Source organism: Dermacentor andersoni, chromosome 6, assembly GCF_023375885.2.
Source record: "Dermacentor andersoni chromosome 6, qqDerAnde1_hic_scaffold, whole genome shotgun sequence".
In the NCBI taxonomy this organism is placed as follows: Eukaryota; Metazoa; Arthropoda; class Arachnida; order Ixodida; family Ixodidae; genus Dermacentor; species Dermacentor andersoni.
In genome coordinates this window covers 165,041,330-165,059,755 of record NC_092819.1, presented here as the reverse complement: position 1 = coordinate 165,059,755, position 18,426 = coordinate 165,041,330, and the positions used below count along the sequence as shown (strand labels likewise).

The 18,426-nt window shown below is 47.4% G+C and overlaps 1 protein-coding gene across 4 annotated transcripts in view; it reads left to right on the top strand.

The window, feature by feature from the left end:
- The window catches only part of Scm (Polycomb protein Scm), a 298,625-nt gene that overhangs the window by 169,024 nt on the left and 111,175 nt on the right, over positions 1-18,426 (top strand). The window lies entirely within an intron of this gene.

The window sequence follows — 18,426 nt, the reverse complement described above, 5'->3', positions numbered from 1 at the left end:
CTGCGGCAAAGTGTTACATGAATTGTTGCGGTACAAGGCTCAAAATGTGAATTGTTGTTTTTGTGGCTTCGGCAAGCTTACGTTTGCACACATTCAATTCTGCCTCAATCAGCAACTTCTTTGAGCGGGACATTTTGGTGGGAAGCTTTAAAAGATGTGCCCACTCAGCACGAGGCACCAGTGCACATCCCCTGCAGCGGCACCTGCATTGGCAGGTGTTTGGTGTGTTGCGACACTGCATTACCTAGCACACGAGGGTTGGACCCTCGTGCATCTAACCATGTGTGGCTTAGCAGTGTCCGAGGAAAAGAGCATCCTGGTGGTTAAGCTGATGCCGAGTGTGTGGACCTTTAAGGTCCCTCTGCAGAGGCAACATGCCCCTTTGGCCTTGGCTTCATGTAGACAGCACTTCCGGACTGACCTACCCGGGCAAAATTACTAGTTGCCTTTTCCTATCATTTTCTCCAACCTTCGTCTTTCTCTCTCGCTTTTAATCTTTCCTGTCTTCTCTCTTCTGCATTACTTCAGTGATGGTTAACCCTGTGTGAGTAGCCAACCTAGGTTATGTTATATTCAGTTATAGTGGTAATGTACAGCTGGCGCTTGCAGGACCTGTTTTTACATGCCCTGCAACATCCCCTTGTAAGGCTCTGTGGTGGATGGCTGGTGTTTCTACCGAAAATATACTCACTCATGGCTGGTTCCTTCCTCCCACTACCTGATCGTTCCCTGAGGAGGGGGTGCACCGATGAAATTTTGAGTTTCTTGGTCACCAAAAAAATCTTTTCCCCATTTCCACATCATTCACTCTGAAAAACCAGACAAACCAGTGTGATCAACCTGACCATTCCTTGTTTCGAAGTCTCTTACTGAAGTTTTTAGTAAAGGTTATAATGCACCTAAGATGGCAAGCGGTGATCTCCTGTTGGAGCTCCGCAACCAGAAACAATATGAAAAACTGCGAAATCTCGTGTCATTTCGGGATGCCCCAGCAACAGTAATCCCACTCCGTACTATGAATACCACCCGTGCCATGTCAGATGACACTCTGTTTGAGTCCACTGATGCTGAACTCCTGGTGGGCTTCAGTAAGCAGAACATCATCAACGTTAAACGAATTAAGATGAGCTGCGACAGCAAGTGGTGCAGCAGTGGTGTAGAGGTAGAGCATCCGCCTCGCATGCAAGAGGACCGTGGTTCAAATCCTGGTGCCGCGTAATTTTCCACCGGATTAAAAAAAAATCCCCATGTTGAGAAAATTGTGTGAACAGGCCTGGAGTGCAGCCTGATCCCGGTGCCCAGAACCGGCAACGCACTCCCTCACCAGAGCAGGATTGGCCACCCTGGTGCAGTACTTGGCCACAGCCAATGAATACAACAATCAAACCACAGCCCTCAGTCCCCAGCAGCTGCGGAGCAACTGACCATGGTGGCGGTCAGACCTGTGACCCAGCAGAGGGTGCTAAGAATCTCTGGGTCCGGACAAGCCGTCATTGGAATCTGCGCCTGGCAATGTTTAATGCCTGAACGTTATCTAGTGAGGCGAGTTTAGCAGTGCTATTGGAAGAATTGGAGGGCAGTAAATGGGATATAATAGGGCTCAGTGAAGCTACGAGGCCAAAAGAAGCATATACAGTGCTCAGAAGCGGGCACGTCCTGTGCTACCGGGGCTTAGCGGAGAGACGAGAACTAGGAGTCGGATTCCTGATTAATAAGAATATAGCTGGTAACATACAGGAATTCTATAGCACTAACGAGAGGGTGGCATGTCTTGTTGTGAAACTTAATAAGAGGTACAAAATGAAGGTTGTACAGGTCTACGTCCCTACATCCAGTCATGATGACCAGGAAGTCTAAAGCTTCTATGAAGACGTGGAATCTGCGATCGGTAGAGTGAAAAAAAATACACTATACTAATGGGCGACATCAATGCCAAGGTAGGCAAGAAGCAGGCTGGAGACAAGGCAGTGGGGGAATATGGCATAGGCACTAGGAATAGCAGGAGAGAGTTATTAGTAGAGTTTGCGGAACAGAATAATATGCGGATAATGAATACCTTCTTCCGAAAGCGGGATAGGCGAAAGTGGATGTGAAGGAGCCCGAACAGCGGGACTAGAAATGAAATAGACTTCATACTCTGCGCTAACCCTGGCATCATACAAGATGTGGACATGCTCAACAAGGTGCGCTGCAGTGACCATAGGATGATAAGAACTCGAATTAGCCTAGACCTGAGGAGGGAACGGAAGAAACTGGTACATAAGAAGCCAATCAATGAGTTAGCGGTAAGAAGGAAAATAGAGGAATTCCGGATCAAGCTACAGAACAGATATTCGGCTTTAACTCAGGAAGAGGACCTTAGTGTTGAAACAATGAACGACAATCTTATAGGCATCATAAGGAGTGTGCAATAGAAGTCGGTGGTAACTCCGTTAGACAGGATACCAGTAAGCTATCGCAGGAGACGAAAGATCTGATTTAAAAAACACCAATGTATGAAAGCCTCTAACCCTACAGGTAGAATAGAACTGGCAGAACTTTCGAAGTTAATCAACAAGCGTAAGACAGCCGACATAAGGAAGTATAATAAGGATAGAATTGAACATGCTCTCAGCAATGGAGGAAGCCTAAAAGCTGTGAAGAAGAATCTTGGAATAGGCAAGAATGAGATGTATGCGTCAAGAGACAAAGCCGGCAATATCATTGCTAATATGGATGAGATAGTTCAAGTAGCTGAGGAGTACTATATCGATTTATACAGTACCAGTGGCACCCATGACGATAATGGAAGAGAGAATAGTCTAAGAAATTTGAAATCACACAAGTAACGCTGTAAGAAGTAAAGAAAGCCTTGTGAGCTATGCAAAGGGGGAAGGCAGCAGGGGGAGGATCAGGTAACAGCAGATTTGTTGAAGGATGGTGGGGAGATATTTCTTGAAAAACTAGCCATCCTGTATACGCAATGCCACATGACCTCGAGCGTACCGGAATCTTGGAAGAACGCTAACATAAACCTAATCCATAACAAAGGAGATGCCAAAGACTTGAAATATTATAGACCGATCAGCTTACTGTCCATTGCGTACAAACAACTTAGGTAATCGTAAATAGAATCAGGAACACCGTAGACTTCTGTCAAGCAAAGGATCAGGCAAGATTCCGTAAAGGCTACTCAATAATAGACCATATTCACACTATCAATCAGGTGATAGAAAAATCAGCGGAATATAACCAACCCTTATGTATAGCTTTCATTGATTACGAGATAGCGTTTGATTCACTCGAAACCTCAGCAGTCATGGAGGCATTACAGAATCGGGGTCTAGACGAGCCGTATGTAAAAATACTGAAAGATATCTATAGTGGCTCTACAGCCACTGTAGTCCTCCATAAAGAAAGCAACAAAATCCCAATAAAGAAAGGCATCAGGCAGGGTGATATGATCTCTCCAATGCTATTGAGAGCGTGTTTACAGGAGGTATTCAGAGACCTGGATTTGGAAGAACTGGGGATAAGAGTTAATGGAGAATACCTTAGCAACTTGCGTTTCGCTGATGATATTGCCTTGCTTAGTAACTCAGGGGACCAATTGCAATGCATGCTCACTTACCTGGAGAGTCAAAGCAGAAGGGTGGGTCTAAATATTAATCTGCAGAAAACTAAAGTAATGTTTAACAGTCTCGGAAGAAAACAGCAGTTTACAATAGGTAGCGAGACACTGCAAGTGGTAAGGGAATACATCTACTTAGGGCAGGTAGTGACCGCGGATCTGGATCATGAGACTGAAATAATCAGAAGAATAAGAATGGGCCGGGGTGCGTTTGGCAGTCATTCTCAGATCATGAACAGCGGGTTGCCATTATCCCTCAAGAGAAAAGTGTGTAACATCAGTGTCTTACCAGTACTACCTTCGAGGCAGAAACTTGGAGGCTTACGAAACGGGTTCTACTTAAATTGAGGACGACGCAACGAGCTATGGAAAGAAGAATGATGGGTGTAACGTTAAGATATAAGAAAAGAGCAGATTGGGTGAGGGAACAAACGCGAGTTAATGACATCTTAGTTGAAATCAAGAGAAGGAAATGGGCATGGGCAGTACATGTATTGAGGAGGGAAGATAACCGATGGTCATTAAGGGTTACGGACTGGATTCCAAGGGAAGGGAGGCGTAGCAGGGTGCGGCTGAGATTAAGAAGTTTGCAGCGACAACATGGCCACAATTAGCACAGGACCGGGGTAGTTGGAGAAGTATGGGAGAGGTCATTGCTCTGCCCTGGGCGTAACCTGGCTGAGGATGATGTGACAGCAAGTAAATCCAGCCCAAGCACCTGATACTTACCGTATTTATTTGAAAATAGGTCGAGCACGAATATAGGTCGGCCCCTATTACTGTGCTCTCTGAGAGATAAAAAAGAATTATTCAAATATATGTTGGCCTTTTAGATTCGGCGCCTTAGAAAGAGTACGAGCCTAAATCTGCATTACCATATTGCCATCAGCATTTCAGGATGGCCACCTTGTATGCACTTCGAGCCTAGCTGCCGTAGCTTTCTACATGTGCTGTAGTATGTGTGCTTGGGCTTTAGTCCACCGTCCGTCTTCTCGTTTTCTGCGTTTGCTCTGTCAGCATGGAAGTGTCGACTGTGAAGACATGCCGAGTTCATCATGATGCTGCAATTAAAAGGAAAGTGATCATGTGCGTGGAGACGGACGAAAATCGGGCCACATCACGGGCATTGGAAGTGTCCGATGCTTGCTTGTGGGACTGGCAGCAAACAAAAGAAGCATCCCACTCCGCCAGCTGCTGCTTACGGTGCGGCCGCATGGACTCTATCTTGATAGTGATCTGCGAGAAACACAGAGTCTGTGCATCTATGCGCACTGTCATTTAACTGCCATTGAAGCGAGAGGCTGCACAAAGGTTAATTCACTCGCTCCTGCTGCCGCACTTCTTCTCTCCAGTGTTTTGATAGAGTTTCTGCGGTCACTGATTGAGACGTGTTCATGTTTGCTTCTGTGCGCGACAGCATGCTTGTTAATTTAGTTACTAAGCAAATGTTTAATTTTATATGGGCGATAAAACTACTATCCTTACTTTTTGTATAGATGTCTACTAATTTGCTATCACAATCGATGCTGCGCCTTTCAGGAGAAACTGCGACTTTTTTTTATTTATCGTGACTTTAATGCATTGGCAATAAGTCTTTGTTTTTCCAATTGAGAGACAGTTGTATTTCTGTATGAAAGAATGAGGTGTGTGGTACTGTAAAGGACTTTTCTTTTTTTAGGTTACGGCAAACAGATGCTTACAATCAAAGGCGTGTTAGAACTGAGTAAATACAGTAAGTCACTGGGTCATAAATGCCTAACGAATTAACCATACAACCATCCTTTTAATATTGCCAAGCTGAGAGCTACATTGAGCGCATGTATCAACATAACTGTTTGTTGGCCTAGTTGGTGCTTGCTAAAAGACATGTCTTTTGCCACAAGTTATACACATACACATGCGTGTATATGTATATATATTCCTGGGTCACCGCCCAAATGAAATCAGTTGGAAATGCCGCCCGTGTTGTCTTCTATGTGTCTTCCTTGTGTGTGTGTTTTAGCGTATACCAAAAAACATGTCTTTTGAGGGCATGTAGAAGCTCTGCATCGGGAGCTGACAGACTCATGTATGACATGACTAAAAACCTACATACCGACACACAGATGACACTTCTGGCACTTTTCAACTCTATCTGGGCTGCCGGATAGCTGCCATCGTCATGGAAGGAAGCTATTCCCATCTTGAAACTGGGTAAAGACCCTTCTTCGGAGGCAAGTTACCGCCTCATAGCTTTCACAAGTTGCCCATATAAGCTTTTTTTAAAAATTATTAATCGTCGACTTATACATTTCCTTGAACTGAACAATATGCTTGATCTCTCTATCATTGCGGCTCCAGAGAAGGGCAGTCCACAGATGATCATCTTTTGTGCACTGAAGGAAATATCCATGATGCATTTGTACATAAACAGTTTTCCTTATTGATATTCCTTGATACGAAGAAGTCTTATGACACAACGTGACGTTACGGAATCTTGCGAGACTTGTTGGTAATAGGCATCCGTGGAAATATGCTAAACATAGTACAGTGAAATCTTTATGTAACGAACCTCAGGGGACCGCGGTAAATTGGTCATTGTTCTGAAAGTTTGGTATAGTGAAAGTCCAAAAATTAACCATTCCACCTATCAACCCATCAGTTCATAATTTGTACCCATATGAGCTATCCATGAAAATGTCGCTGTTTGCTCTTGGCACGCACTGTTATTTTCCATAAATTCCGTCACTACATACCTACGAAGCACTCTGTAATAAGAGTGGCGCGGGCAGATGACGCAGCACTGATGCCAAGAAAACTGCCGACAAAAAGGTAGCTCTACGCCGCCTCCAAAGCACAGTGTTTCTTGTTTTTTGTTTGTTTTTCACATCTCTTGCTGTGGACACCGCAACTGTCTTGCTCGAGGCAGACACCTGAACTATGTCAAAGCACAAGCGCGTGTGAACAACACCGTCGAGAAAGTGCTAAGTGCGACGGTGTGGCATCCCCGCGAGTACAGAGGTTACATTTCACTGTTACATTTCACTGCATGCATAGCCAGTACGGCCACAGAAAGCGCGAAAGAAAGAGTTGTGCGCAGATAGAAGGGTGTTAGAAGGAAGAGACGTGCCTCCGCTGCTAAGCGACACTTTTCTGTGCAGAGCACGTGCTTGCAAAACCTGATGCATCGTTGCCTCCGCTCGGCTGCATTCTTTTTTTCTCAGATGCCGTCTCAAGTTTTCTGAACCCACATACTACCACGTCCGCTCTCTGCACCTTGTCGTTTGTTAGCCTACTGTTTCGGCTTTCATGAAGGACATGCGGAAAGCTAAGAATCCTCAGATTTTGAAATATTAGTTCGTAGTACTGAGACGTTGTTAACATCACAGGGAAACTCAATAATGATTGTTATTCTGAGCAGTTCAGTATTCTGAAGTTCGTTGTACTGAAATATTTTTACATTATCAGCAGGGGGATTTCTGAAAAGTTTGTAATTCTAAAAAGTTTGTTAATGTGGTGTTCGTAAAAATGAGGTTTCACTGTAGAAAGCTATTTGTCCACTCGTACCTTCCGCGTGAAAATCGGCAGTGTAATATCACAATGATTTATACAGGAAACTGGTGTACCCCAAGGAGGCATGCTTAGCTGCACCTTCTTTATCGTGAAGATGAACACGCTTTGTGCTTCATTACCACCAGCTATCTTTTATTTCGTATACGTAGACTACATACAAATATTTTTCAAATCCTGCAACCTTGCAGTGTGTGAGAGACAAGTACAACAGGGCTTGAACAAAGTGTCTAAATGGGCAGATGAAAACGGATTCAAAGGGAAACCCTACAAAAGCTCTTGTATGCTTTTCACCAGCAAGAAAGGGCTCATTGCAGTTCCCATTGTCGAAATGTATGGGCAACAAATACCTGTGAGCGAAGAGCGCATGTTTTTAAACATAATACTTGACTCCAGGATTACTTTCATTCCACGCATTAAGTATTTCAAGGTGAACTACTTAAAAACAATGAACTTACTGAAAATTTTATCGTACACAACCTTGGGCAGCGACAGGAACTGTTTAATGAATTTTTACAAGAGCCTTATTCGATCGCGATTGGACTATAGTACTGTGATATATCACTCCGCCACCCCGAGCGCGCTAAAGATGCTAGATCCCATTCGCCATCGGTGTATATGCCTCGCCACTGGTGCTTTCAGAACAAGTCTCATTGAAAGTTTATACGTAAAATCAAATGAGTGGTCATTCGATCTGCAGAGAAATACATTAGCCTAACATATTTCTCAAATTTCACTCTAATCATCAACTTCGGTGTTCTAATATTAGAGATATGACATGTTCTATACTTTTTCATAATTGTCCCCCTGTAGCACAGCCTTTCTCACTGTGTGTGAGGGAGCTTAGCATTGAAATTAATGTCCGACTCCTCAAACATTGCTTAACGCCTCCAGCTAAACTGCTACCGCCTTGGCAGTGGCAGCTGATAGAATGTGATACACTGTATAAATGCCTGTACGGGCTGCACCCATGTATGGGCTGCATCCTGTTTTTCTGAAATACGTATCCGGGAAAAAAAAAACACGTAAGCGCCACACCCCCCTATTTTCCTCAATCCACATACACTCGAGCCCGGCTATATCGAACTCGCCAAAAAATGCCTATCAGTTCGATATAGAGCATAATTCGATATAAGCCTGCTAAATAATTGTATGTCATAAAAGCACATACCATTTAAAAAATCACTCTATTGATGAAACTAGCTTAGTTTCGCACGAAATAGTCCGGCATTTTCTTCTGCTTGGGCAATTTCGCTGTGTGCGACGCATGCACTTTTCCACTTTGTTTAGAAAGTCGGAGCAGCTGAGGCCGCAACATTCCGCATTTGCGCAGAAGCACCGGACTAGTGCGAGCGCACCAATCACTTTGGAGCATGTGGGCCAAAGACTGTCGTCGCTGTCCTCATTGTGTCCACTTTCACTTGTGCTCGGCACGATGTCGGCAATGTAGTCTTCGTTTCCAGGATCTCCCGCGGTCGCAACACCGTCATTTGCACTCACAAACTCGTCTACCGTTGATTCGTCAACAGCTTCCAGAAATTCTGACAGCTATTCCAAACTTCAGCAACACCGGCAACGGCTTCGTCGCATTAATCAGAATTTACAGTCATCACTGAGCACGCGGAAGTCGGTATGGCTGAAGCTATTTCGGATGAACCACTCGTACACGGCCGTGCATACGCGTTGGGCGCCACGGGCACCGGGTCGCGAGTTAGGCCACTTTAGCCCTAATTACCCCCTTCAAGATCATGCCGTGAGTGCACCTAGGAATCTTGTACGTTGCGGGGACATCTGACTTCTCACCGCATTCGACCCGATTTATGATTTCGAGCTTCACGACGAAAGGCGAATTCTGCCGCTTCACGGCAACACTGCAGGAGAAGGCCACAAGGCGTACACACAATGAACCAGAAAAGCAGCGAGACAACTCGCACTTTCGCCATCTTGCACGACGAGGGCACAAGAGCCTCTGATTGGCTGTCTGAGCAAGTGCTGCAGGCGGGGCAGGATCATTTTTTGCAAGGGGGGTGTCGGCGGCTCCGAGGTAGCGCGTTCACGTAGGGAGAGCGGTTGGATGGAGCCGCGCCGCCGGATTTTCCCGCCACCGCGAGGGAAAGCTAACTTCCGGGGGCACTTTCCGCCGCTTGACGTTCGATATATTGGGAGTCGCTACTAGTTTTGTTCCATGTAAGCGTAATTTTTGCTATATATACTCATTGTAACTATACCCTGTCCAGAAATTGTTCGATATATGGAATAATTCGATGTAAACGGGTTCGATATAGTCGGGTTCGACTGTATATTCAAAATGTGCTTGCGTTTGAATGTACCCGTTTGAACTTGTGCTATCGAACCTGCGTTATCAATATCAGCATTAGCATCACCAACTCTGGTTTTGTGCGTTGTTTGGCCGTGTGCACATGCTCTGCACGCTGTTTGGGTCTTTTGTGCCGTTTGCTTGTTTCCATCTGGGCGTTTACGTTTGAGCACGATGGGAAAGCGCCTAAACAGCAGCGCAGCTGGGTTTAAATGGAAGGGGGTAGAGTTTGCTCTCGAACATCGTAAGCGTGCAGCCAGCAGAAAATTCTGCATGTACGAGAAGTGCCTTCGACGATGTTGTTCTCAGGAAGAAGCCTTGAAGAATACTAGCAGCAAAAAGTGCGCTTTCTGAGGCAAGCCATGCAAGTTTTTCTGAATTGGAAGAAGAGCTGCTCTGCTATGTGATGGAAGTGTGAAGCGACGGCTATGCATTGTGGGGGCTGGCTTCTGCGTGCAGCTAGGGCTGAAGGCGAGCTCCGGATCTAGCCCACACAGTCGCTCCGTAGTACTCCCCAACCCATAGCGCGAGAATCGCGGCTACATCAGGTTCGAATGAATAAGGCAACCAGCGGCATCAACTGTCACAACATTTATTGCTACCAGCAATAAAGAACCCTTGCAGAGCGAAGTCCTCTCTGTAATAAGTAATAATAAGCTGGCCTCGTTGCCCGGGATAGTCAGGCAAACGAGGTCACTCACGAGTTGCAGCAAGTACTCCAGTCAGGCAGGTTACGGGGTCCGGCGTCAGAGAGAGAGGAGAGGGTCTCCCCCGCTGGTGCTGTTTTGTACCTTTTTACCTTTGCGAGGTGAATTTCCTCCTCGCCCGTCAGCTATCTCCCCGACTCGAGGGGAGGAGGGAGAGGGGGGAGAGGGCATAGTGCGCCTCTCCTGTGTCTATGCTGGCTCTTGACGTGACCGCGACGACGCAGGGGAAGATGGGCACGTGTGCTCCCCACAGCATTGACAATGGACATGGTGCGCGTGGAAGCTCAAGCCATGGCACGTGCGAAAAGCATACAATGTGAGGATTTAAAAGCTAGTGCCAGCTGGCTGGTAAGTTTTTTGAAGCGGAAGGGTCTCTCCTTTCGGCGAAGGACCATGCTGTGCCAGGGGCTTCCGGACGACTACACCGACAAGGTGTTTGGCTTTCAGAAGCATGTTGTCGGCCTGAACCATGAACACAATTATATATTGTCCCAAATAGCTAATGTTGACCAGACCCCTGTGTGATTTGACTGTCCTGAATACTATACAGTCGAAGCGAAAGGTAAGAAGACCGTCGCCGTGCAGACAACCGGCGCTGAGCGCCAACGCTGCACAGTAATGCTTGGCATTACTGCGGATGGGCAGAAGCTACCCCCCTACGTTGTATAGAAAAGGAAAAGAATTCCCAACGAAGTTTGCGGGGATGCGTGACTCTCACGCCTCCCCTGAGATCTAGTTTTCCCGCATAGCTCGTCTCCTGCGGGGCGGCTTCGCCCGCCGCGTGGCCTGGCGCCCGCGGCGGTCGAAGTAGTTGAAGCGCAGTGCGAGAGATGGCGCTAGTGTTGCGCTGCGGCGGGGTTACTTAGGCGCGGGAAAGAAAGGCCCTGGGTCTTTCCCGGCGGGTCTGCGAACGGCGTGGACGTCCCTCGCGCCGCCGACCTATGCTTCTGTGAGACCGCCTCGCGTGGCCGCCTTGGAACGTGCCACCGTCCGCGTGACCGTACACGCGAATGACTAGGCGTTGGGATACAGCATGGGGCGAACATATTTTTCGCTCGCTACGCGGTCGCAGTGAGTCGGACTTCTAGATTTGTCGCGCGCCCATCGGCATGTTTTGGGGATAGCAACTCGGCTAGCAGGCATTGATCTATGAAAGGTGCAATAAATGCCCTTATGATTGTTTGCACTACTGTGTTGTCGTTCCTTTGTCCCAAGAGCACGGAGGAGAACCCCGTATCTCCCACAAGTTTTCTCCAGCGGAATTGTAGTTTGAGTCCAAGAAAAGGGCTGGATGAACTTTCACCTCAAGCTTGACTGGGTAAAAACCATTTGGCAGAACTACCAAGGTGCCTTGTTGGCCAAACGGTCACTTTTGGTCTTGGACAGCTTTCGCGGTCACTTGAAAAATAAGGTCAAGGAACAGCTGCGCCGTGTCGGTACAGAAATGTCTGTTATTTCGGGTAGCCTCGCAGGTATGCTGAAACTGCTGGATGTCGGCGTGAATCGGCATTTTAAGGGGCGATGTGGCAATGAAAACTTTGTTTTATTTATTTATGGGAATAAATTGGTGAAATTTGGCATGCAGGTGTGATTTGTTATGCTGATGTCATAACTGAAATCAGTTTTGTGCTATTTATTATAGTTTTTGAGTTACAACTATTGACAGCTTCTAACGGTCATCCCCAAATTAATTAATTACGCATAAATTCGCCTAGATTTTCACATATGCATGCCCACAAAGGCCCATTCTGTGCAATAAAGCTATTGGTTTATTTTTTAAATGCCAAAATGAGCATAAAAATATTTTTTCAGCTTTCCTTTACATATTGTCTTACTAACGACTTTTGCAAAAGAAACATTATAGACTTATTTATGAGGTGCATTTAAAGATGGACAGCTTTATTGCACTCATCAATGTTTCAGGATCTAAGTGCAAAAGACAGAATGATTTTGTCTTCATTCATTGTAAAATGGCACTGGGATGACTGAAAGCAACTGCACAAAAAATGAAAGCTGAGGGAACGTAACTCAAAGTTTCATTTGTTGTAAACATTTATATCTTTATTTTGAGCACCTAAAACCTGCCTGGGATGTAGTCCTTTGCCCATGGGGACACATTTACTTTACATTTTGATGTAGTTTTTTGCATTCTTGCAGCAGCTTCGTGCACCTTAGTTGCCTATTTGGTTATAATGCATCCAGCCGTCGTGCAGAGGCAGGTAATAGCGCACTCAAAACGTCCGCTCTTGTCTCTCTTTGCGCAACCTCTTTATTAGTGGAGTTGGAGCTGAAATCCGCAGTTGAATATTACGAAAACTTCTGCTCCGCTGATGTCGCGTTGCTGTTAAGACCACACGCGGACGTAAGGTCACCATCGCTCGTGGTCGCGCTTCATCATCGCTTGTGGTCGCGTAGGTGTTCTGTGGTCGCGTCGTCAGCAGCGCACGTGGGCGCGCTTTCTCAGTCTCCAACGTGCACCGGTCGTGCCTTGTTAAAAAGCTCGGCCACATCCGCTTCTACGAGTAGTTCTCTTCCTCTTTTCCACGCCTTTCGTGGTCTTCCGTACACGTGGGCCGTTCGGAACTTCATTCCTTTGGGGCTCATAGCAGAAAATGTGCGTAAGCTGCCACGATTGTCAATCACAACAGGAACGCGCAGCTCGCTGCTGCGCAAATGCGTGCGAGAGAGGTTCGTCAGCAATTCAAATCTACCAGTCAATAGGAGCGCGCCCTATGCCCCATGTGTCTGCTATGCCCAATCGCAATGCCGCTTTTGCCCTTATTTTTTTGCTTGCGTTTGCTGGTTCATTTTTCGGTGGAGAAATGCGTCACTCCGGCTATCTTTAGCTCTGATTTCTCCTCTTTACGATGATACCAAGATGGCAGTGCTGCATCACCGGATAGCCAGCTGATCTGCGGTGCAACGGGGCCTTCCGAAGTCAGATCTTTTTGCAATTTTTGATGACAGCACTCTACGAAAGTGCTGTTCTCTCGATTTCTACCGTGTATGTTGTTATAATATTTCACTACGAGGTAAATAATGATCCGTGGATCGAAAAAAGAATAATTCAGAAAATTGAAAATTTTGACAATTAGACCACTTCAATTGCCGCGTCCCCCCTTAAGGCTGAAATCCACAGACACTCATGGATGGCAAGCGGCGTCCTCGAGCACACGCTGACCAGACGGCTCGAGAGGGTATCGCTTGCAACTTTGCTTGGTTGGATCCTGTCTGCGAGGAGTTTGGTGTCGACAGACATTGTATCCTGAAGTTTTAAGTTCACCAGGATCTCGGAACAGCTTGGACTGTGCCAAAGATGACTTCTTGTGGGACGAGTGCGCACTGCAACACAGCACCAACTCGGAGTCTGAGGACTTGGCGATTGACAACAATTGAGCATTATGACGACTCTGCTATGTCCTATACTGCAACAAACACTGTTCGTTTGCCAATTGGCACATTGCTATTACTATAAACAAAAATTTCTTTTACACATTGCGTGTATGGGCCAGGCCGCACTCTGAAAATTGGCCCTTGTATACTAAAAAAAAAAAAAAAATGCGACCCTTACACATGTTTATACGGTATCTTTTCTAGAAATTACGAAGCATGCTCTAGAGCTCGAAATACAAATGCATTTCTTAGAACTCCAGTCAAAGCACTCATGCGTGGACTTTTACACACATGCTTCCACGTCACATGCTGGGGTATCTTAGGCATCAGTCGGTCCATTCTTCTCGGAACCCGATGTACTGCATCCAGAAACAAGTATTGTAAGGAAGATAACGAACGTGAGCGCAGTGTCAGCAGCATCGGCAGCATCAAGCGCGCATAAGAGGCTCAAGCTAGGGGACTGTGCTCGGTGCATCGTAGAACCGGCTGTTGCTACGAATCTCAATAAATCTCCTTTATAAATGGTAGAGCTGTTCGGGGTAACGTTCCACTCTACCATCCTGGAAGTCCATTCTCGGACGCTAACCTCTGCCATGCCGTACGCCCACCAGCAGACTCTTCCATCGCCACCCGTCCCTTGCGCTGGCACCATTCGCTAATGGGAGCCTCCCATCATCAGTGGAACCGACGACAACAATGTTGAACAGTGGCTGTCGTCCTACGAATAGGTGAGCGTTCACAACAAATGGAATGACTCGGACAAGCTGGCTAACGTATCATTTTACCTCACGGGCGGGGCCAGTTTCTGGTTCAGAAATTATGAGAGGGATATCCAAAGGCGGTCGGCGTTCAAGACATCGATTACAGAAGTATTTGACCGACCCGCCGTCAGGAAACTCCGAGCAGAGCAGCGTTTGCATACATGCGCACAGGACACGGGTGAGGCACTCACCAGCTATATAGAAGACGTTCTCGATTTGTGCAGGTGCGTGAATGCTCTCATGATGGAAGCGGAAAAGATCAAGCACGCCATGAAGGGAATCGATAATGATGTGTTCCAGATGGTTCTGGCCAAGGACCCACGCACTGCTGGCGACGTTATCAGCTTGTGCCAGAGCTATGATGAATTATGTAAGCAGCGAGCTCTGACAAGGTGACATCCCACACCAAATGCGGCGTCACTCTGCAGCCTGACTACCGGCCCCGAACAAGCCTCCCTCATAACCCAAATCAAGGATTTCACCGTGAAGAAGTCGCACGAAAGCTATCTCTGGTGTCGGTTACTCAGGAGTCGGCCAGCACTTTGCCGTCTCATCTCCGTAATGTGATCCAAGAAGAGGTCGCGGAAACACTGCCGGCTGCTCACCAGCAGGATGTCGTGACTACACCAGTCACTTATGCTACGGTTGCTGCAATGGCCCCTCGCAGTGTGCCCGTGCGCCGCTTCCACCAGCCTGTGCGCCGCCCTCCCCCTCCTGTTCCCTGGGCCACCACTGCCGTCGCTAACCCGTGGCGTACGCCGGACAATTGCCCTATATGCTTTGCATGTAGGTATCCTGGTCATGTCGCAAGGTTCTGCCGCCGCCGATCGCAGGCGTTCGATGACGATTGACGGGCGCCCTATGTGCCGCCTGATCCAAATGCGCCTTATGGACCCTTCGACCCATCACCAGCTCACTCCGAACCTCGCATCCTCACTTCGAACGCCTCCGGTCACCCTCCCCATGTGGCCGATCGGTTTTCCCTATGTGTCGACAACCCATCTCTAACAAAAAGGGAAACTAGACGACGCAGTTCCCGAGGCAAGAACTGCGCAAGTGTCGACATGCCGAAGTCCTCCTCTTTTACCTGCCAATGTAATTGGTGTGTTTATCGAAGATGTTGCCACAGTCGCCCTCGTCGATACTGGTGCCGCTATTTCAGTTATGGATGGCAGCTTTTGCCACTCGCTTCGTAAAGTGATGACGTCTCTGTCTGGATTGTCGCTTCGAACGGCGAGTGCTCAACCCATTCGCCCTACCGCTGCTTATACATCCCGTGTGACCATACAGGACGTTTTATGCAAGATTGAGTTCATAGTTTTTTCATCGTGCTCCCACGCCGTTATTCTCAGATGGGATTTTCTCTCGCGCCACAATACCATCATCAATTGCGCTCGGGCTCAGATTGAATGTCACGATCCACCTGGGTTCGTGAACAAGGGAGGATTCGAGGCACCCTCCATAGACAGACTCTCCACAGCGTAGTGGTGACGAACGATAACTGACCGCTGCTTCTGCCGACAGTGAGCCATTTTCCCAACTTGGTGACCTGGCCTCGGTCGATGCTCATCCTGCTGCAAAAATTGTCATGAAAGAAGACACCTGTATTCCCCCGTGCTCTTCAGCATTCGTACCAGTATTGTGTAGTACTACATCCGACGGAATAGTTTTCTTCATGCCTTCTCATCACGTTGTTACCCGAAAAGCACTTCCTTTACCCTTTTCAGCTCTTCACCTTGCCGCTTGTGTCAGCATGATGCCCATTACAATCATCTTTCATCGCTGCTATGACTGCTATGCCGCGAATGCCTTGGTTATGTCGAGTCGGTCATTGCAACACGAATTGTCTCCGTCCTGGATGAAGTGCCTTCTACTGCTGTCTGTGAACTGAGTGCCCTCTCCATACCCGACTTAACATGGATTGATGTGTTCAGCAGCAGAAGCTTGATGTGGGCGAGTTGGTTTTGCATACTTGAAGAAAAGAGCGCTATGAAGACGCGGACTAAAAGAGGAACATGTACGACGGACAAGGCGCTACTTCCAACTAAATGTTTTTTCAAAGAAACAGGATTTTAAATAGATACAACCTAAAATGGCCCATTGTGACATCACGACCTCCCTATCTGAGTGCGCGTGAGCACAATCGAGCCGTAAATAACAATGCAAGGGGCCATCTGGCAGAACACTGTAAACGTCACAATTGCCGTCCGTATCTTCGTGATACCAGGTTTCTGGCACAGTCTAGAGATAGACTAGAACGGGAGATGTTAGAAGCTTTCTACATTGCAAAGGCTGAGGGCATGTGCATTAGCTGCCCTTCATTGATGCTTATTGAAAAAGAGATAGCTTTTCTAATGAGATAGGGAGGTCGTGATGTCACGATGGGCCATTCTAGGTTATCCATTTAAAATCCTGTTTCTTTGAAAAAACATTTAGTTGGAAGTAGCGCCTTGTCCATCGTACATGTTCTGCTTTTAGTCTGCGTCTTCGTAGCGCTCTTTTCTTCAAGTATGGTGTGTTCAGCCCATTCATCACTGAAGACCTGACACATTAGCAGCGATCTCAACTTCTCGCAACCCTCCAGCACTTCCGCCGTTCTTTCGACGTCGTGCAAACATCTTTTGGCCGTGCATTGACAGTTGAACATCACATAGACACTGGCTCTCACTCACCACTGCGATAAAGACCATATCGTGTCCGCTACGGAACATCGCATCATTGCAGACCAGCTGCTCCGTCGAGGCGTCATTCAACCTTCACAGAGCGCATGGGCCTCTCCCGTGGTACTCGTCGCAAAGAAAGACTGTTCCATCCGCTTCTGTGTTGATTTTCAACCGTTGGACAAGATCACGCTGAAGGACGTCTACCAATTACCACGCATCGATGATGCTCTGGACTGTTTTCCGGGGGCCGAGTTCTTTTCTTCGTTGAATTTGCGGTCAGGCTACTGGCAGGTTCCAATGGCAGAGGCCAATCGCCCGAAAACTGCCTTTGTTACACCAGACGGCTTGTATGAATTCACCATCATGCCTTTGGGACTTTGCAACGCACCTGTTATGTTCGAAAGAATGATGGATACTGTTCTGCATGGCCTCAAATGGAAAATCTGTCTTTGCTATTTTGACGACATTGTGGTGTTTGCCCCCGAGTTTGCAACGTACCTGCTCAGCCTCCAGCACGTACTCACTTGCTTGACCAACGCCGGGTTGCAGCTTAACCTGAAGAAATGTCAATTTGCTGTTCGTCAGCTCACAATTTTAGGCCATGTCGTTTCAAAGGAGGGCATTCGCCCAGATCCTGGGAAGCTACGTGCTGTTACTGCGTTCCCAAAACCTACCACTTTGAAAGAGCGACACAGTTTCATCTCCCTCTGCTCTTCATTCTAAACTTTGCGACAATTATATCCCATCTCACGCAGCTCCTTGGTGGCGCTAGAGATCTGTCATCGTGGTCTCCAGATTGTGACGACGCCTTCACAACCTTGCGCCATCTTCTCACGACGCCACCCATTCTTCCCCATTTTGACCCTCAAGCGCCAAACGAAATCCATACCGAGCAAAGTGGTGTAGGCCTTGGCGCTGTGTTGGCACAGCGTCAACCTGGCCACACAGAATATGTTGTCGCATACGCAAGTCGCACGCGAGTCACAAGGCGGAGACCTATTACAGCGTAACAGAAAAGGAGTGTTTGGCCATTGTGTGGGCACTTGGCAAGTTTCGCCCATATTTATGTGGCCGATCTATTGACGTAGTGATTGACCACCAAGCACTATGTTGGCTGGCGACGCTAAAGGACCCATTGGGCCGCCTTGCTCGTTGGGCATTGCGAATTCAAGCGTATGACATCCCCATGGTTTACCGTTCCGGGCGAAAGCACTCTGACGCTGACGCGCTATCCCGATCACCGCTGCTTCCCGAAGGCCAGTCACGACTCCTCCTGCGTGTGCACATTGTCCTCTATGGACTTTGACACTATCGCTGCTGCACAGCTTATGATCCCTGGACTGCATCTCTGGTCGACCTTCTCTCGGATACACCGAAAGTTGTCACCGTCACGAACGCTTCAGCGCCAAGTTCCTCATTTTGCGAT